At 48.7% G+C, this 18,574-nt stretch overlaps 1 long non-coding RNA gene across 1 annotated transcript in view; it reads right to left on the bottom strand.

The window, feature by feature from the left end:
* The window catches only part of LOC144161931 (uncharacterized), a 177,260-nt gene extending 158,895 nt beyond the window's left edge, over positions 1–18,365 (bottom strand). The window contains exon 1 of the long non-coding RNA XR_013320535.1: positions 18,200–18,365. This is a non-coding gene — a long non-coding RNA (uncharacterized LOC144161931). The remainder of the gene's footprint in view (positions 1–18,199) is intronic.
* Between the last annotated feature and the right edge of the window lie 209 nt (positions 18,366–18,574).

The raw sequence follows: 18,574 nt of genomic DNA, 5'->3' as shown, positions 1-18,574 counted from the left end.
ACGGCGTACATCTGGCTGAAGCGAATCGCTAATCTTTTGTAGCAACTTGGAAGAGTCCACCTGGCCAGTAGTAACCGATGCGTGCGGCACTTCTTTCAAATGTGCTATTGAAGTAGACGCATACGGACTCTCCTGGGCAATTTCGAGACCTTTTGACAACAATATGTGCTCACTGGAGTACTTTACAGTCCGCAACGTAGAGCGACCATGGAAAACGGAAATGGCAGGGTGGGGAAAGACGATGTTTTTTGTGACACAGTTCAGGGAAATGGGCTTCACTAAAGCGTCCGATTCATAAAGAGGGGCTGCGGAGGACTTCACAGGGACACATTGGGAGCATCGCGCGGGCATGAGGTGTCCTCGAACACAAAAAACTTCCCCCACCTCCCCGAAGGGGATCGTGCGGAAATGCGAATGCATTGGGTGCACCGAGGAGTGCGCTGCGGCAAGCAGTAACGGAGAGAGGCGTGCGCTCCACTGCATTTATATACATTTTCCGAGCGCAGCGAGCGGAGAGAAGGTACGCGGAGAGGAGAGAGAGACCCGCGCAACACGCCCGCCCCGCGCGCGAGCTCTCTCTCCCGCCGAGCTCCGCGATGCGAGCGCCCTCACACGCCCGAGCGCGCTCCTCCTCTCCACTCACTCTCCTCTACTCCGCCCGAGCTCCGCGATGCGAGCGCCCTCACACGCCCGAGCGCGCTCCTCCTCTCCCCTTGCCCTCCGCTACTCCTGCCCGAGCTACCACCTGCTCCGGTTGCTAGGCGCGCCACAGCTGTTGCTAGGGGCGAGGAGGAGCGCGGAGAGATAACACCTGCGGGCGCACGCCGACGGAGCACGACAACCCCCCCCCGCCGCGCCGAGACGACGACGACGAAGGCAGAACTACGAGGCGCGCGCTCACGTGCGCTCGCGCTGGAGGAATGCAGGCGCACGCCGACGGAGCAAGACAACCCCCGACTAAGAAATGCATTCGCATTTAAAAATGTGTTCAAATCATTGTGGTGGCCAGCGGAGCCTTCGACAAGTGTAGATAAGGCAGTGCCGTCTATAAAAATTCATCCGCTTGTGCAGTCAACCGTACCACCACACTGCTTCAAAGAGTCGTTTACCAGGATGACGTCATGTGTAGTCCGCGGGTAGCACAGTGATCTCCGCTCTGACAAAATGGCCGCCGAAGGAGAGATTCACTTACCATACTCCAAGAGGGTGCAGCGACTCACCACCAACACCACGAAATGTAACCACCTAGTCCCACGTAAACATCATCTCACGTCAAAGCCTGTTTTTAAAATCAATGCTCATCATACACTGTCGTACTCGTATCTTCTAATGCCATTGTTCGAACACCATCAACCACAATTTCAACTTTATTTTTGAGCATGAGGAAGGCCGGCGGGAAATTCGTTAAAGGAAGAGCGTTGGAAGGCATATTCGACGTGGTTTCCCCACAGCCATAACCTGCATTGGTCGCGCCATCTAGTTTTCCACCGGCGGCGACCTGCACCGAGGTGAAGGCGAAGTCGCTGGCGGAAGGTGGGTGTACTAACATTGCGGTCGGAAGCCGGTGACTTATGTCGTACGGGCGGTTGTCCTCCAAAAATATTTTCTTGGCAACTGGCCATTGCAAGGTGAATAGCAAGCCTCCGAGCGGTAAAACGTGCGTGGTAGTTTGCACTTTTTCGCCGGGCATCGGCGACGCAGTAGCGGCAGATGTGGATGGTAATACCCATTAAGTAGCCAACAGGGCCCTCGCAGAAACGATCACTGAGGTATTCGTCATTCGCGCCACAGAAACGTGGCGCATAATGCAATTGGGAACGGCGACGGAAATTTTCGGGAGGACTATATACCGTGGAGTCGCGGCTACCACCACGTCAAGTACTCAATCTGAAAGGCAGTTTCGGTTATTGATGACACCGCTGGAGGGCTGAACAGAGCGTTAGTTTGCACCTCTTCTATCAAGGAATCTATGGTTTTACGGCCACGGGCGCCATTCTCCGGATATTCTTCCTGTCGCGCCAGCTCTTCACGCACGATACCGCGGATGGTGTCATCCAAGTAAGGGGGTGGGCTGTCGTCTACACTGGCAACGGTAGTCACGTTAGCCAAGGAACCAAACTTTGCCTTAAATGCGGGGGATCTTCAATGCCTCGAATGTGCGGCATTTCTTAATGACGTCGCTGCCGACTCCGGTTTTTAACTTCCTATCAAACAATGATGAACGTCGTCTGCTCTTAGTTTCAAGAGGTGGCCTACCTGGTCTTCCTCCGACATTTGCGATTGACGACTCAGCAGAGGTTCAGTATTTCCTTCATATAGGTGGCGTCTTCTCGCTAGGAATTTGTGCCCGCTTAAGCACCGTCTCTTCGGCTCTTTTCTTTTTTGCGACGGAGTCGCGGAACCGACTGGCGATTTCTTCGACGAAGCGGTCCGAAGTTGTGAGCGTGTCGTCGTGGTTTTCGAACCAGGTGAGCACTATTTCATTAAAAAAAATTACACCATCTTCTCGTAGGGGAACCCGAGGTAGTATGCGAAGCAGTCATAGGGTCGATTCAAGTGCCCATTAGATTTCAGTTCATCGTTTCCGTTAGGTTGAGGTATGTAGCTACCGTTATATTTACCGTTTGGTTTCCATAGTAGTTCCCACACATTTCACTTACCGGAACTACTGAATGAGAAATTGCGTTGACCCTATGGCAGTTTCGCATACTACTCATGTTTCTCCTACTGGAAGATGGTGTAATTTTATTGGAGGGGGGTATGGGTATTATAGTGGAGAGGCATTAAAGAGAGAGAGAGACGTTGTATGTGGTATGAGTTTGTCTTTATTTAAGCATTATCAGAATCATTTTCAACGTGGGTGACGTCGAGCTGTGGTTTGCGTTCCGCTTTGCATATGACACCTTATGGTCTGTGAAATGTAAAGTCAAGGGCTGTTGTAGGGGATGAACCCTAAAGTTGCTGTAGATGAGGTCGATGCACGTTCCCCAGATGGTTGGGGGCTGCCTATAATCACGGCCCGCCGAGATTCGCCGACGCAGGACGCTGCCGACGACGATGAAACATCGAAGGCGCCTGAAGCGTGCTCGTCTCGTGCTGGACCAGGAAGACACCGGCAATACTGTCGCTCCAGGGAGCAAGCCGAGAATGCGCAGAGGGGTGTGGACGGCGCAACAACAAGGGAGGGGCATAGCCCCGACCATGAGATGCTTCGCATCTAAAAACACTACGTTCGCTAGCTGAGCAGGGGCATACCGGCGGTTGTATGGGCTCACCCGGATGTAGTTGGTGAGCCATTGTTAACTCCTTCAGCGTTCCCAGAAAATATTTGTGGTTCTCAGTGGGGATACCAGCTGGCCAGTGATTATGAGTTGGCAATACAAGCTGTTCCGGCGGTTGGGAATGCGGCTGTTGGCAATATGGCTGTTGGGCAAAGACTGGGTTTGTCCTCAGTTCGAAGAAGAGTGAATTCGAAGATCATCAAAAACTTGTACTAGGCCTATTGGTCGATACCGACGGTGTCAGACCAGGCCCACGGAAAATTCAATAGGGAAAAAATTAATCAATATATTTTAAAACTTTGATAATCCCGCAAAAAGTGGCTTTGGGACGTGTGCCATGACGTCACATGGACGGGTCTTCTAGTGCGCTGTTCAGTGTGCAGCAGACTCCGGAGCTTTGTTTACCGTAAGACCTCCTAAAAGGCGCCACCATACTCCTGCGCACCTGTATATGTATTTGCTTTGCTTTTGACAATAGTTGCTCCTGGCTTCTTTTTGTTACTTTAGGTAGTAACCATTTTCTGATCCACAGGGCATAATCGACAAATAGGGTGACGTAAAACCATGTCCCTTGCGAGTAGCGGCCATAGTCGTCTGAGAACACCCCAAAGCGCCGCACTGCTGTGCAGCTATAACAAGCATAGTGTGCACAGTAGCAACACCAGTACACGCTGGTACTAGTGTTGGTGTTGACGTGTATTTCCGTAACTTCCATTCTTTCACCCCAGCATTCTTACTGCTATAAAATAGACATGCATTTCACTTAAGAGAAAATAGCTCGTTTTGCAAAGTTCTAAGCCAGGCGTAAGTAGCGTTTGCTTTTGCGGCCTCAGCCATTCCAAAGGTTGTGCATAAGGCGTCATACGTTCCAGCAGTGGAAATGGGCTAGTGAGACGCATGACCATTCCATTTTTTGCCAATTCTGTAGCTAATTTGAGCGAAGTTTATGTCAAAATTGATGTCAGTGCGATAGTAAAAAGGCAATCTTTTGATTGAACCAAACACCTATTTTATCCACATGGGCCCGAAATGTAAAGGTCACCTACAACAAACTTTTGGCTGAAGCCGTCGGCAAGGTGACTATAAACAAGCCATCCTAGGAAGCGAAACAGTCGAATTCATGCGTAGGATTTACGTGGCTACTGTTGGAGTGTTTAACATGCTACAACTGATAAAAAAGAGCTGGTATTTAAACACTCGCTCGGATAATCCACGGAGTGATTCACCGGTACGCTAGTCTAAATCTAGCAGCCTAATGAGGAACGTCATTGGCCATTCCAGGGGGAGGATTGCGCTTTCAACATTAAAAAATAAAAACGCGGGAGAGAGCTGGTCACTGTGAGGGGGAAAGATAGGTGCTACGACGACGACGAAGACAGAGTGGCCGAAACATGCCGCCACACTGCTCGGGGCGCGATTGCGGGCTGCGGGAATTTTCCTCTGTGTGGTTGCGCCGGAAGCGGAAAGCCACACGTCGGGAGGACGTGGACCAATAACAGGTGGCCACAACCGAAGAGTGGGGACGCAATTCTGGAACGAGGCGAGAGACGCAGGGAGGAATGGACGGAGCAGGTTCGAGGAGCGCGACGTCCACCTGGAAGACTCGAAGCTCGTCGAGATTTCGGGGCCAGAGCTACGGGGGGGGGGGGGGGGGGCACCTGGTACCGTGGCACCCTGGGGCCAAGGCGTGACTTGTAAACCGCGGAGGCACACAACATAGGCGTGCTCCGACCTTGGACAACCCGCTGCCTGCTGCCCGCCATCGGCCGGCACTAACCCGTGGCTTCCTGCCCACTACTACAGTGCGGCCGACTGTGAGTGGGTTCCGAGCAAACCGTCGTCTACGAAGACCACGGTGCGTGCTCCTCATCGACGTTCCGGCCTGCGCGACATCTTCATCGTAGCCCCGTGGCGCCTCGCAGCACCACCAGAACCCACGACGCTCTGAGTAAAGCACCTCATCATCCTGAACTTTTGGTGGAGACTCTTCGTTGTGTTTTCTTGAGGTTTGTCATGCTTAGGATTCTGCACGTGTCAGTTAATTGCTCGGAAAAATTACCGGTCACGTGTTTGTTTGTTCAAGAATATATATGTCGGTTATGTTCTTTGCAAGGGCCCTCATCTAGTAATGGGCCCTGCGGTAGGTCCCAGTCGCCACTGAATATATGGAAACGACCTGCGGGGTTTTTCACCCTCACAATGACACCCACAGCAATGACTCATTGCGCTTGCTTTAGGTATCCCCTACGACAACATAAGAACTGGTTGGAAAGAAGCTGGTAAATCTTCACTATAAATCGTCTGTTTCCTTAATAATATGGCCTACGTGCTTACTGCTGTCTGCACAATTGCACTTTTATTGGGAAAAAATCATTTCGAATTTACCCGATTTTTTTTTGTTTTTATCGTCGCTTTAAAGTTGCGAAATATTTGCTTCACACTTGGTTAATTATTTAGCTCACTGAACCTTGTTGTCGAAGGGGTTCGAGCTTGCGAACCGGTTCGCGACTAGTACAGAAACCTGAAAACCGCCGCACACAAAAAATCATCTGACTTGATTGACATCAGTTGCTGCAGCTTTTCGAAGGTATATTTGTGTCGAATTTTTATTTTCACGTATAGTCCAATCATATTTTTTAGATGCGAAGCATCTCATGCTCGGGGCTGTGTCCCTCCCTCCCTTGTTGTCTCGTTGTCCGCCGTCCGCACTCTACTGCACATGCGCGTCTCTTCAGCCCGTCAGCGATTGGGCGGACGTCTGCGCAGTCCACTATAAAAAGAAATAGCTAGGCGGCGCCCCGTTTCGATCCCACGACTCTCTGGCCGCAAAGGGAGGTACGTAAGACTCTTCCCGCTGCGCTACAAAGCGAGACGGGAGCATGGGCTACGAACGCGCTTTATGTCGTTCACTCATTCAATCTACGACAAGAAGCTACTGATACAACGAAGGCACGCGAAGCTGAACATCAACGGAAATGACGAACTGAAATCTTTAGAGGAGGATGTGGAATTTTGTGCGGGAAATTTCTGGCGGGAAGTGCGACGCGCTTTGCAGCTCAACCAGAGGAGAGGACGAAGAGGGCAGGAAGCAAGGTACGAGCGTGATCACGCAAAAAAGAAAGACGAGAACCAGGAGGTGTTCGATCAGGTAACGCGGTGTCGGTCTCTTCGCTGTCTTTGCGTTTCTCTAAATTTCTTTACATTTCTTTGTCCCTACATAGGGGTTCACTCTGCGTACCCATTCTTGCTCCGATAAATGAAACAAAATACCGGCAGCACAGTGAAACCTACACAGAACCACCATATAGCTTCGCATCCTCCTCATGGTTCCCCACGGGAAGATGGTGTAATTTTTTTAATTAACATGGGTTCAGAAAAGACGTCTCATATTGGATAGGGTTACTTGAATTTAACACGCACGCGGAGATTATTAACGCAAATCATAAGCACTTGACCGATTGCCTTTTTCTTTACGTCTTGAAACCATTTAAAGGGACATTGAAATGATTTGCAAACATTGCAGTATTACTAGCTCAAATTGTATTCTGGAGTCTCTAGGCAAAGTTTTGACCACTCATGCTGCATTTGCAAGACTGTATTTAGTAAAAAAAGGCCGCGTATCTGCTTCTTTCACACGCTCCCTTCTCTTTAACGGCCACTCTCATGCTGTTCCCCTTCCGTCTCGTTCCTCCCAAAATAGCACGCAAGAGCTTTGCTAAAGTCAATTTGTATTTACCGAGTTTCATTGCTCCAAGTCGGGTGCCTCGATGCCAGCGCTGCCGTACGGCGGAGACGCACGTAAATCGAGGCACCCTACTCAAACATTTATGAACGACGTTGCCCTTCTCCACGTGTGTTCCAAGCAGAACATGGAACCTATCTTCTGGAACTATTCGTTGCTGTTACCGTTTGATTTCTTTTACGGAGTGAATTTTATTTCTGCAGTTGATGACGTGTTTTATTTGCCATCGCAAAAAACAAGCATACATTATAATGTCAATACGGGAACACTGAAAATATTATATAGGTATTCGTTTTCTCAATTATATTTGCAAAATCTCTTGTTCGTGTTCGACACTGTTGAAACGTATGAATAATTACACCGAACATAGACATTTATATTTGGCTGTGGGTATATAAAACTATTGCGAAGGTTCTGTTTCACTAAGGGAAGGTGGGTGAATCCGGTCACAGACAGACATACAGACAGACAGACAGACAGACATGCGGACAGACCAAACTTTTCGAGGTTATGTAGCGCAAGAATCGTCTTTAAAACAAGGCAGCGACCACACCCGCCATGAACTAGACTCCTATGCGCGACCGACAACACCATCCTTGGTTGGTTAGTCACCCAGCAGCCGCAAACTCCGCTAAATTTTCATTGCGATGACGTTGAAGGCACTGAAGATTCGCTTCACCTGTGTGAGCGGTTTGCGAAGTTTAGCGGTTGGGACTAAAATTGGAAACTGTGCCACATGTACTTCGCGCTCGACGGCTACGCGAGGATGGCGAAGATGGCGAAGATTTCGCAGCACTTTTCTCGCTACCTATACAAGAGGTGACGGGAGGGGAAATGCCGAAGCCACGCTACATCACAGAACCCATCCTCGCAATGAGAGCATGACAATGTACTACGAGGACATGTCTCGCGTATTCAGACGCGCCGAAGCGAGTATGACTGAAGAAAATAAGCTGCGGTACCTCACGTGAAACTTGAGTGGTGGTTCCTTGGCAGGATTGTCCGCAATCTACTACACACAATCACAGGACTTGTTACAAACCTGCAACAATAGAGAGGACACTGAAATAGCGCCATACAGTAGGACCGCAAACAGAACTGCGCGTCAGATGTGCTGTCTGCTGCCTTCGCCAACAGCCCAGATTCCGTAGGGAGCTAGTACGCTGGTTTTGTAGAAAAGAACTCCACATACCCCAACTCCCTACGGCTTCGCCAACGTATGTCTCTCTTGCTCAAGTGGTTCGAGAAGAAGTAAGGCAAGCTGCTGGAGAGTCAAGGGAACTGCATCTGCGTCCGAATCCTCAAAACTCTGTCACACACGCTGAAGCTCTGCAACGACCACTAGGAGCACTGCGGAGAGTGTCGCTCCTACAGCGTCGACCACGCTTTCTACGCACGGAAAGCGCGCGGATAGCCCTCGCCATCCTGGAATGCGACACACCCTCTTACGTGGCAGGGCACAGTTCGCAAGCCGAATACATAACGCGTGCCGGACTGCACGCCGCGGTGTTACCACTATAGGGTGGCTCGCCATGTCTAGAGGGTGTGCTCCCACCGCCATTCCGGCCTTCGCGGGTTCTTTCCTTATGCTCCTTGCCCCCAAAACGTTGAGCATACCGCTGGAAGGGACGTCAGGGTGAATTTCTCAAGCTATTGTTTTTCTTGCACTGCGTAGGCTGGCTCAAATAAACACACTTTTCATCGTTTATCCGGGCGATAAAGCGGTATTTATTATATAGGGCCTGAACTATGAAAAAAGTACATCATCTTCTGATGGTGAACCATGACGAGGATGCAAAGCATCATGGGGGTTCTGCGTTGGTTTGATTGTGTTGCCATTATGCTGTTTCATTTATCGGAGCGCGAATGGGAACTAGTGTGAACACCCATGTAAAGACAAGGAAATGTAGAGAAATGTAGAGACAGCGAAGCGACCGACACCCGCGTTACCTGATCGAGCACCTCCTGGTTCTCTCCTTTCTTTATTGCGTGCTCACGCTCCTACTCCGCTGCGCACCCTCGTCGTCTTCTTCTCTGGTTGAGCTGCAAGGCGCGTGGCGCTTCCCGCCACAACTTTCCGGCAGGAAGTTCAACATCCTCCTCTAAAGTTTTCAGTTCCTCGTTTCCGTTGACGTTCAGCTTCGCGTGCCTCCGTTAAATCAGTAGCTTCTTGTCGCAGTTTGAATGAGTGAACGACATCAGGCGCGTTCGTAGCACGTGCTCCCGTCACAGTTTGTAGCCGAGTGGGAAGAGCACCACCTACGTCCTGTTGCGGCCAGACAGTCGTGGGATCAAAACCAGGCACCGCCTAGCTATTTCTTTTATTTATAGTGGACTGCGTTGACGTGAGCCCAAATGCTTACGGGGCTGAAGAGACGCGCATACGCAGTATATGCACTTCTGCATTTGATGCAGTATTTCATTTGCTATCGTAAAGCTCAAGCATCCACGATTTACTTATAAAGACTCACTGCAAATATCAGTTGTGTATTGATTTTGTGCCTTTTATTTGCGTAATTCTTTGTTCTTGTTCAACAGTTCTGACAAGTATGAAGACTGGCATTGGTCTTAGATGTTTATATTTGGCTGTGCCTATGTAAGGCTATAACGGATGTTATGTTTTACTTTGCCCCGGTGGATGAATCGAGTCACCGACAGAGAGACGGACTGACAGACAGACAGACAGACAGACAGACAGACAGACAGACAGACAGACAGACAGACAGACAGACAGACAGACAGTCAGACAGACAGACAGACAGACAGACAGACAGACAGACAGACAAACAGACAGACAGACAGACAGACAGACAGACAGATGGACAGACAGACAGACTGACGCACAGGCATACAGACAGACCAAAATTTCTGAATTTATGTACCCAAATAAAGACTATCTTCTTCAAAAGTCAATCTTGAAATGTTATCCTCTTCTCTGAATACTCCTTGCCGATTTCCCATGCCGTTTCGTATGACGTCAGGACAAGATGGCGTGGCTTGACTGCACCATTGCACGGCTCGTCAACCCTCCCACAGAATCGGTCTGCCGAGCTTTTTGTCGACCTCTGACTGGCGGGTCGTTTCAACGCGTTCGCTCTGTTGAAACTAAGCCACGGCGATTTTGTTCCAGGAAGAATGTGTTTTTAGCTCGTTGGTTCATAGTCTGTATCAGGCCATAAGTACACGTCGCTCCAAACAAGTCCATATGCGACGCACCGCTTACAGGTACGCTAGTAGAAAAATCTAAGGCCAATTTAGGGCGGGAGTAGAGTCAGCGAAGCTAATATAGGTATTGAGAAAAAAAAGCAACCGAAAAGTTTATCCTACAGCGTAAAACCAGGGTGCAGGAAGCACTTCTCTGCGCTGGCTGAACGAGCACAACGTTCAGCAGCACGACCACACATCTGTGAACGTTTTTCCATCAAAGGAATGCAGTCGCTAGACAAGAGATATTGTGGGAACTTGGGGGACGCTTACTGCACGAGCGTGATACAAGAAGTAGTCGTCTAAGTGTGTTTAAATGCTAAAACAAAATAAACATGTAAGCTGCCTATACAGTGTATATCATATTTTCGCCCCTCGCATCGCTGGCGTACGGCCCAGTGCAATAAAAAACGCTAATGGCCGAGTGGTCTGGGCCACTGGGTATTTTGTTTTGGAAGTAACTAGTACCAATTTCCGATTGTGCATAATTTTTAAATTGACGATTTTGTTTTGGGGCGATGTTTAAAATAAGTTCACCATTTTTGCCCCGTAACGTTCATTGCTGGACGAGTGAGTCAGCAGAATGCTTGTATACTGAAAGCGAGGCTCGTGCGAGTTCTCCTTGGCGTGGTGTCGTCATAAGCACCGACGGCTTGCGGCCGCAGTCCCGAATCAGCCGAACCTTGGCTTGTTAGAACACGCCTCTTACGATACAGGAACAGCCCAAACAAGCTCCAAAGATGAGGGAAAAGCGTATCGCACGTTTGCGCCTGCGGTGATGCGGAGGGCGTTCATCCAATGTGTACGCATCGGATAGTAATTTTTGATTCCAAGCCCTCCTGGCAGGCTTCACTGGCGCATTCTACAGACGACAACATGTCAGAAGCGCGGTGGGTCGATTACTGAAATATCTGAAAAGCCCACCCAAAGAGAACTTCCGACGCCAAGCATCTTCTTTCACAAAACCGAAACCGACACTGGTCTGAATTAGAATTTTGGTCATCGTGTTATTACGTAGCACCTTGTATTTACGTCACTATTGTTAGTTGGTGCGGCCTCCACAAACCGCGCATGGTACCCTTTCTTCTTTGAGGTATAAAATAAATACAGCCTCATCGCCAGAGGGAATGATGAAAAGTATTCTTATTTGAGCCAGTCTACGCAGTGCAAGTAAACAGAAGAACTTGACAAAATTTCTTCCCTGCCTCTTTAGTCATGTAGCCTATTGCCGCGTTTTGCAAAATTACGGCCCTTCGACCTCACTTCTTCAAATTGTCATGGCTTCAGCATTTTTTTCAATAGGGCGGAATACTCAAAAGCGCACACAATTGCTCCATTTCTTCTTACACGGGATCTGGTATGCCACAGGGGAGCTTACTGGATTCGGTATTTCTTCTTAAAGAAAAGATTTTCCACCTATTATGTGTCCTAGCATACGTATCTTCGTTGACGATTGCATTGTTTGCCGATGATTCAACAGTAGTGACGACCACTTTGACCTTTAAAACATTCTGGGCTTTCTGTGTTATTGGTGTGACACCTCGTTCATTGTGTAAACTTGGCTTAACAAAATATAGATGAGTTACAGCATTATTATACGATAATGATTGCCTTCGCTTAACATAAAAGATCTCTTAGATATCCCACATTCGAGCCATCTCTGCAAAACCTTTAAAGCACTGGCATTAATACGCCGCCATCCCGGTAATTCACCCTCCTACATCTGTAAATCATCTTATCTGACACCTGTTTATTTACAAGTGGAATATGAATCGTTTATTTCACTTCGGAAAACACCGCGTTTTTCAGCATTAGGAAAGTGGTCGAATACGCTGGATAGAACAAAAATTACTGAAGCACGCCCAGCTCGATGACAGCAACACAGGGATGTTGCTGGAAAGCATCGAATAAAATGGGGACGTTGCCTCTGGGGACAGGGCTTCAGGCGGGACGAACGCGATAGCACCAGCGGGATACTACGGTCTCATGGCGCCGCTGCATGGGCTCCACACGAGAATGCCGCGCGCCGGTTAAGTGGTCGACTGGCTTTATTCCAGCGCCGCGATCGACGCAGATGCTCTTAAACTTAGTGATTGGGGCCCGTGCGGTGCCGCGAAATGGCACTTTTTAAAGACGATAGTATTTCTTGGGCTACTTAAACCCAGAAATTTTGGTCTGTCTCTCTGTCTGTCTGGGACTCGATTTAGCCACCCGGCCAAAGTAGAATATATATTGCGCAACAGTGTTGTATACTCACAGCCAAAGGTGAATGTCTATGCCCAACTTATATGTTCATACTTGTCAACTTTGTTGAACAAGAACAAGACATTACGCAAATATACGACAGGAACTTATAGCACCAAGGGTATTTATGGTGTTCCTTTAATAAAAAATTAAATGATGCTTGGTTTTTCGTCAGCAAATGATATTCTACATCTACTGCAGAAACCCGCCGCCTGCTGCTGCCCGCACCACCTCCTGGAGGCACATGAAAAATCACGCGGCAACAGCAACGAAAGGTTCTACTAGCTAGGTTCCACGTTCTGCGTGGAATGCACGTGGAGTACGGCCGCGCGGTTCCATAAACATCGTAGTCGGTCGCCTAGACTCACGCAACCCTGCTGCTACTGCAGGGGTGGCTACTGCAACCCTGCTGCATTCTACTGCAACCCTGGTGGCAGGTGAATATTGCTCTTATCCTAACGCCAAAGAAACCTATGAATCCAAGAAACGTTCGCCCCATCTCACTGACATCGTGAGCTGGGAAAGTGTATCAACATTTATTACATAACCGCTCGGTGGCTTACATTGACGAAAACTGTCTCTTCTCACCGACCATGTTTGGCTTTCGACCTCATCTGTCCACACAGGATATTTTAACCTAACTCAAACCGGACAATTTTAATCGCATTACGTCATCTCACAAGTGCTGCATACATACTTTGGACATCAAGGGCGGTTTTGACTACGCTTTACACTCGGCAATACTTGCAGGACTCACATATCTCAGATACGGAGAGCGCATTGGTGACTACGTCAGTGTCTTCTTAACGAAACATACTGGACAATGGTCTTGGCTGGGATCGATACTCCAGTTTCGCGATTTTAAGCAAAAGATACTCGCGAGGCTCGGTAAAATCTCCACAAATATTTAACATCGCCACGCAGGACTTCCCCCCAGAAATTGCAGCCAATTTGATGTAATAAACTCGGGTTAAAAGCGGATGACCTTACAGTCTATACGCCTACTGGCCCCTCTAAGGAGCACCAATACACCTTGCAGCAAGCGGTTACTATTACCATTCACTACCTCCAGACACGAGGCCTCAATGCGCACCAGAAAAATCGACTTTGAAGAAACTGCACTCCAAGTGTACTCACAAATATTGACGAAGTATACCTGAAACTCCGCTGAACATTGCAGGACAGCTAGTCCCCATCCTCCTGAAGCTGTGGGTGCTGGGTCTCACAATACCCAAAGCCGAATCTGGAATGCGCACAATTGCCCCACTACATTAACCTCTGTCACAACTACTGCCCCTTCCGCAACAAATCTCCCACTGCTGTGGAGGTCCCTAAACACAAAGATACCCAAAGAATATTACAAGGTTTGCTTATTAACCACCTTACCTACGAAACCCGATACCTCTAAAAAAAACAGGAAAGATTCGACTCCACAACAGGATTCGCTAAGCGTACAAAGCTGCGCTTAGCCACCAGTGCCCCTGCGATTCAAATACCACCACCATTGGGAGTTCAGGATACGTGGGGAAAGCTGCAAAACACTGATCACTGAGATGCACAAACGCGCCTGATATCGGCTCCAAAAGCTCGACACGTCCCTACAGCATCAGGACACCGCCCGATACCCCAGGGGCCAATAATACGCATCTCTGTAGCCCTGCAAGATTTCATCTGGGTGGCACCAATTCCTCACAATGTGCCCGCCAACTGCTACCTTTGCAGCTGGGCTTGCTCGTTGTCCAGCCCTGACTGCGCGATACAGGAACCACCCCACCGGCCTATACACAGATGCCTTGCCCTACACTGGGTGCGCCGGCCATGTCATTTGTGTAGTTACACATACTGCCAATACATCAAGGCCGCCACTACTACCACAGTCTCAATCGATGTAGCTAAATGAAGATCTATTGCGCTGGCCGACGCTTGCATCCTTAAACCAGTGTATATTCTAATCAATTCGCAGAAACCCTGCCGAAACTACCGATTGGCCGTACTTCTCTATCAACCCTACAAATCCTCAAAACGTAATTCAGGACCACTGGAATCCACGCCTTCTAGGGTACTGACACTCCGCCATCCCGGGCCATGATGCGGTTTTCTCGCGTCTTGTGACCTGACACACCAAACCCTTGCCGAGATAGGGCAAGTTATACCCTCCCTTCTACATCAACCCCACCCAATAAGTGAATACTCAGAACTTCTCGCATATTACAGGCATCTCGCAGCAGCCTCCCGCCACCACACTGGTACCTCTACTGAGATGAAACTACAAATAGGCGGCGGCCGCAGACGAATACTTGCCCCAACCCACCCGCCTCCACCTCATTTTTTCCACCGAACAACCTTCCCTCTGAGCACACTGTGCCCAATCATCCACTCTATACCATATTGCCACGAAGCCAAACACGCAGTTTCCTTGCAGGAAAAAAACAAGTTTATTTGAGCGAACTTGTGCTTTCCTAACAACTAAAAATGCACAGGCAGCGAAGCAGTGGTCAACAAAGTGACGTGCGCAGGCGAATGTCGGCTAAGCGAATTCCCGCAGCGTCGGCTCTGCGGGGATTTATCTTTCCGCGTGGCTGTATGTTGAACCGTATAATTACCCCGAGAACACTCTATATAAAAGAAGACCATTCTAGGATAGTGGCGCTAGTGCAAAACCTTCTCCCAATGAAATGAGATAACCCGTACGGCTCAAGAAAGACAGCCTTGCTTGTTAACAGCGCAAATAAAACAGGACACAAAAGGAAGAAGGAACGGACACAGCGCTGTGTCCGTTCCTTCTTCCTTTTGTGTCCTGTTTTATTTGCGCTGTTAACAAGCAAGACTATGTACCAACTCGCCCAGTCGTCAGTTTTGGCAAGAAAGACAGAATGGAACATGCGCTTCACTCGACACACCTGCTTGTTCTTTAGATTGACTGAAGCCTACGGTGGCAGAACTTCTGTTAGCGATTACTTTGACAAGTACCTCTTAGATGACTGACAGTAAGCTGATCGGCCTGTAATTTTTCAAGTCCTTCATATTAGCTTTGTTATGAATTAGGATGATCGCGTTCTTCCAAGATTACAGTACACTCGCATCTTTAGGCATTGCATGTACAGGCTTGCCAGTTTTACTAGTACAATTTGCCCGCCATCTTTCAAGAGGTCGGCTGTTACCTGATGTTTACCTGAACCACCCGTTCTCACGCGAGTGAGTATGGCATAGGGGCAGTTTTGTTGCAGGAGCACAACGAGAAGGTATACGCCATTGCATTCGCTAGGTGCGCTCTCTCGGCAGCAGAACAAAATCGTTCAGTTATGGAGACAAAGTGCATTGTCTTGGTGTTTGATTAAAAAAATTAACATGTACCAGGGTGACGCTAACTTTACAATACAGTAGGCACTCTTCGTTGCCACGATTGCAGAACTCGGCTGGTCGCCTCGCCCGCTGGGGACTGCAACTGCAGAAGTACCATTACAAGGTGACTACAGGAAAGGGACCACCAAGAGGCTGCCGACGCCTTGTCATGTGCTCTTTTGCCGACACATGGTCACTCGACACCACAGGTCTTCGCCATTACAGACGTTGACGAACCCTGCGGAACTCTCATCAGTCGCCAGCAGATGCTAGACGCGCAGCTGGAAGACGAACAATGCAGTCGCATCAGTGAAAGCATTAAGGCCGCACTCCCGGATGACCTTACCGCAGCACCGGCACCCGTCTACAAGTGCTAAGTGGAAAGCCAGGACCACTGGGTACTCCGGTACATTCCAAGCTCAGACATTGATAGTGGTGAGTGTCCTTCCCGCGTATTCAGCCCTAAGAGCCTCAGGAGTCAGTTCCTAAATACTTCCCTTACACAACCCTGGCGGTTCATAGTGCCGGACCGAAAACATGAAACACAATGTCGCGTCGGTACTTGGCCTCGTATGAGAAGAGGTGTTTTGCGGTATCTGCTGATATGCCCCATTTGCCAGTATGTAAAGCCAAGGGGCGCTAAGCTACCGCGCCTCTTACAGTCCGTAGAAGGTCGTTTTCTGTGGCACATCGCGGTGTGCGACGTGATGGGCCCTTACCCACGATCGGTCAGTGACATTCGCTACGTTCTAGTAGTCACGGACCATTTTTCAAAGCGGGTAGAACTGTATGCACTACGTAAGCTTGATTCAAAGTTCGTCTGGGGCAAGTTGTTGGATACGTTTCCACACTTCGGGTCTGCTCAGCAGCTTATAACTGAAAATGTCGCATAGTTCCACCGCATGAACTTTGTGGACCCTTGCTTATCCTTAGGGGTAAAACATAAGACCACTTCATACCATCCTCAAGCAAACATATCGAAGTGCGTGAACAGAAACCTAAACACCTTGCCAGTCACTTTAACCGAACGACAGAAAGACTGGAATGCGCACGTGGCCTGGGTGGCCTTCGCAACTAGAACGACAGTTAATCATTAGACTGGTTTTACACCAGCAGCACTGCTTTTGGTACGTGATCTGCGAGTTCCCATTGAGCATTTATTCAGTGATGACGTGGAAAGACGGCCGCGCAACTACGTTAATTATGAGCAAGATCTTCGCAGCTGCCTGAAAGGGACTCTAAGGGAGGCCAGGGAAAACTTGGACCTCGCACGCATGGGAGATTGCTGGCAGTACTACAAGGGCCGGTGCCACGTAAAATTTGCCGTCGGCGACAAGGTACTACGTCGCACATATCTTTTGAGCGACGCAACAAAAGGGTTTGCTGCCTCCCTGGCGGATCGGTGGAAAGGCCCTTACGAGCTTGAAAAACGCATATCTCATTTGAGGTATCAGCTTCGTAACGCGCAAGGTGTACGGTAAACTGGTCCTGGGAGCATCGGGGATATTAATGCATATTACGTACGTCAGGCTCCATAACATTCCCTGGCTTAAAACAGTTTGCAGGGAACGCTACCTCACTCCTAGGACCCGGCGTCAGGGCTCCAACTTAGCCAATCTTGCAAACAAGGCTCACGTGGTGCCTGAATAGGAGACCTTCGACTTACGCCCTTCAACCATTCCGCCTTCTGGACACATCAGGTGTCTGGTCTTGGAGCGGGAGTTCAGGCACGGGAGCCCCTACGTGCCTTTGTCCTGCGGGTGCGGGTGACTGTGCATTGTGAGCGTGCTGTGAACAAAGGGTGGCGTAGTGCGCGTCAAGACGCATCATGCGCAAATATACGTGGTGGCGCGGAAAAGTGGCTCTCGTGTCAGAGGACAGGAGGGTGCGCACCGCGGCACACGCGAGAGCAGCTGCGGCTGCGGGCGGTGTACGGTGTCGACGGGAGAAAGTTGTACAGTATTTTAAACATTCCACAAATACTCTTTATATTTGGTGAGGAAGCAACTCAATCTTAGAAAACGTGAATATTCTGAAAGCACCAGCATTCCAAAGTTATTCCCTATAAAAAACCAGGCAGCCTAAAAAAACTTCCTGCCTGTAAAAGTTTAAGCAACACAATACGCTGTGGTTCTTCCATATAGAACACACAGAACTTAAAAATTTTACCTTCTATGCATTTACCTTCTTCATATTTAAACTGTAAATCAGTATTTGACAGGTCACTTAACTTTTCCCGGTTGTTTATGCTATTATGGTAGTCGCGATTTAAGCTATTTACGTACGTGTTTGCCGTGGTATCGAAGCAATAAAATTGTCAGTTTAAATCATAACATTTTTTATAGCAATACAAAACTATCGAACCACTTGGTGAGACAAAACTTACTTCTGTAGTAGTTACACCGTCTTCAGTTCTGTTCGAAGAGGATATGTGAGCAACTGTAACACATACAATAAACCACTTGAGTGCGGATACACTCATGTTGCGTCGATGAAACAGAATTTTAATTTCTTTTTGCATACAGTCTCTACCGTGATAAGGAAAGTGACGGTTCATACCGCCTAGTTCCAATTTAAATATCTGCTTCGCTTACCGAATTTATCTTCCCAGCTGCCCTTTGAATGAATGCCTCTTCTCATCACATCTTTTTTTTATTTTCCAGGGCAGGGAAAGAGGGATAAAGATCTATAAACACTTTAATAAGCCCCCTCCCGTGTTTTGACAACATGGACAGTTCAGGCGCTAAAAGTTTTTAATGGT

This window comes from Haemaphysalis longicornis, unplaced genomic scaffold, assembly GCF_048455015.1.
Source record: "Haemaphysalis longicornis isolate Haplotype H1 unplaced genomic scaffold, Haemaphysalis longicornis Haplotype H1 scaffold_12, whole genome shotgun sequence".
Taxonomy (NCBI): Eukaryota; Metazoa; Arthropoda; class Arachnida; order Ixodida; family Ixodidae; genus Haemaphysalis; species Haemaphysalis longicornis.
The sequence above is the reverse complement of the archived record's forward strand: the minus strand, read 5'-3'. Positions and strand labels throughout refer to the sequence as shown.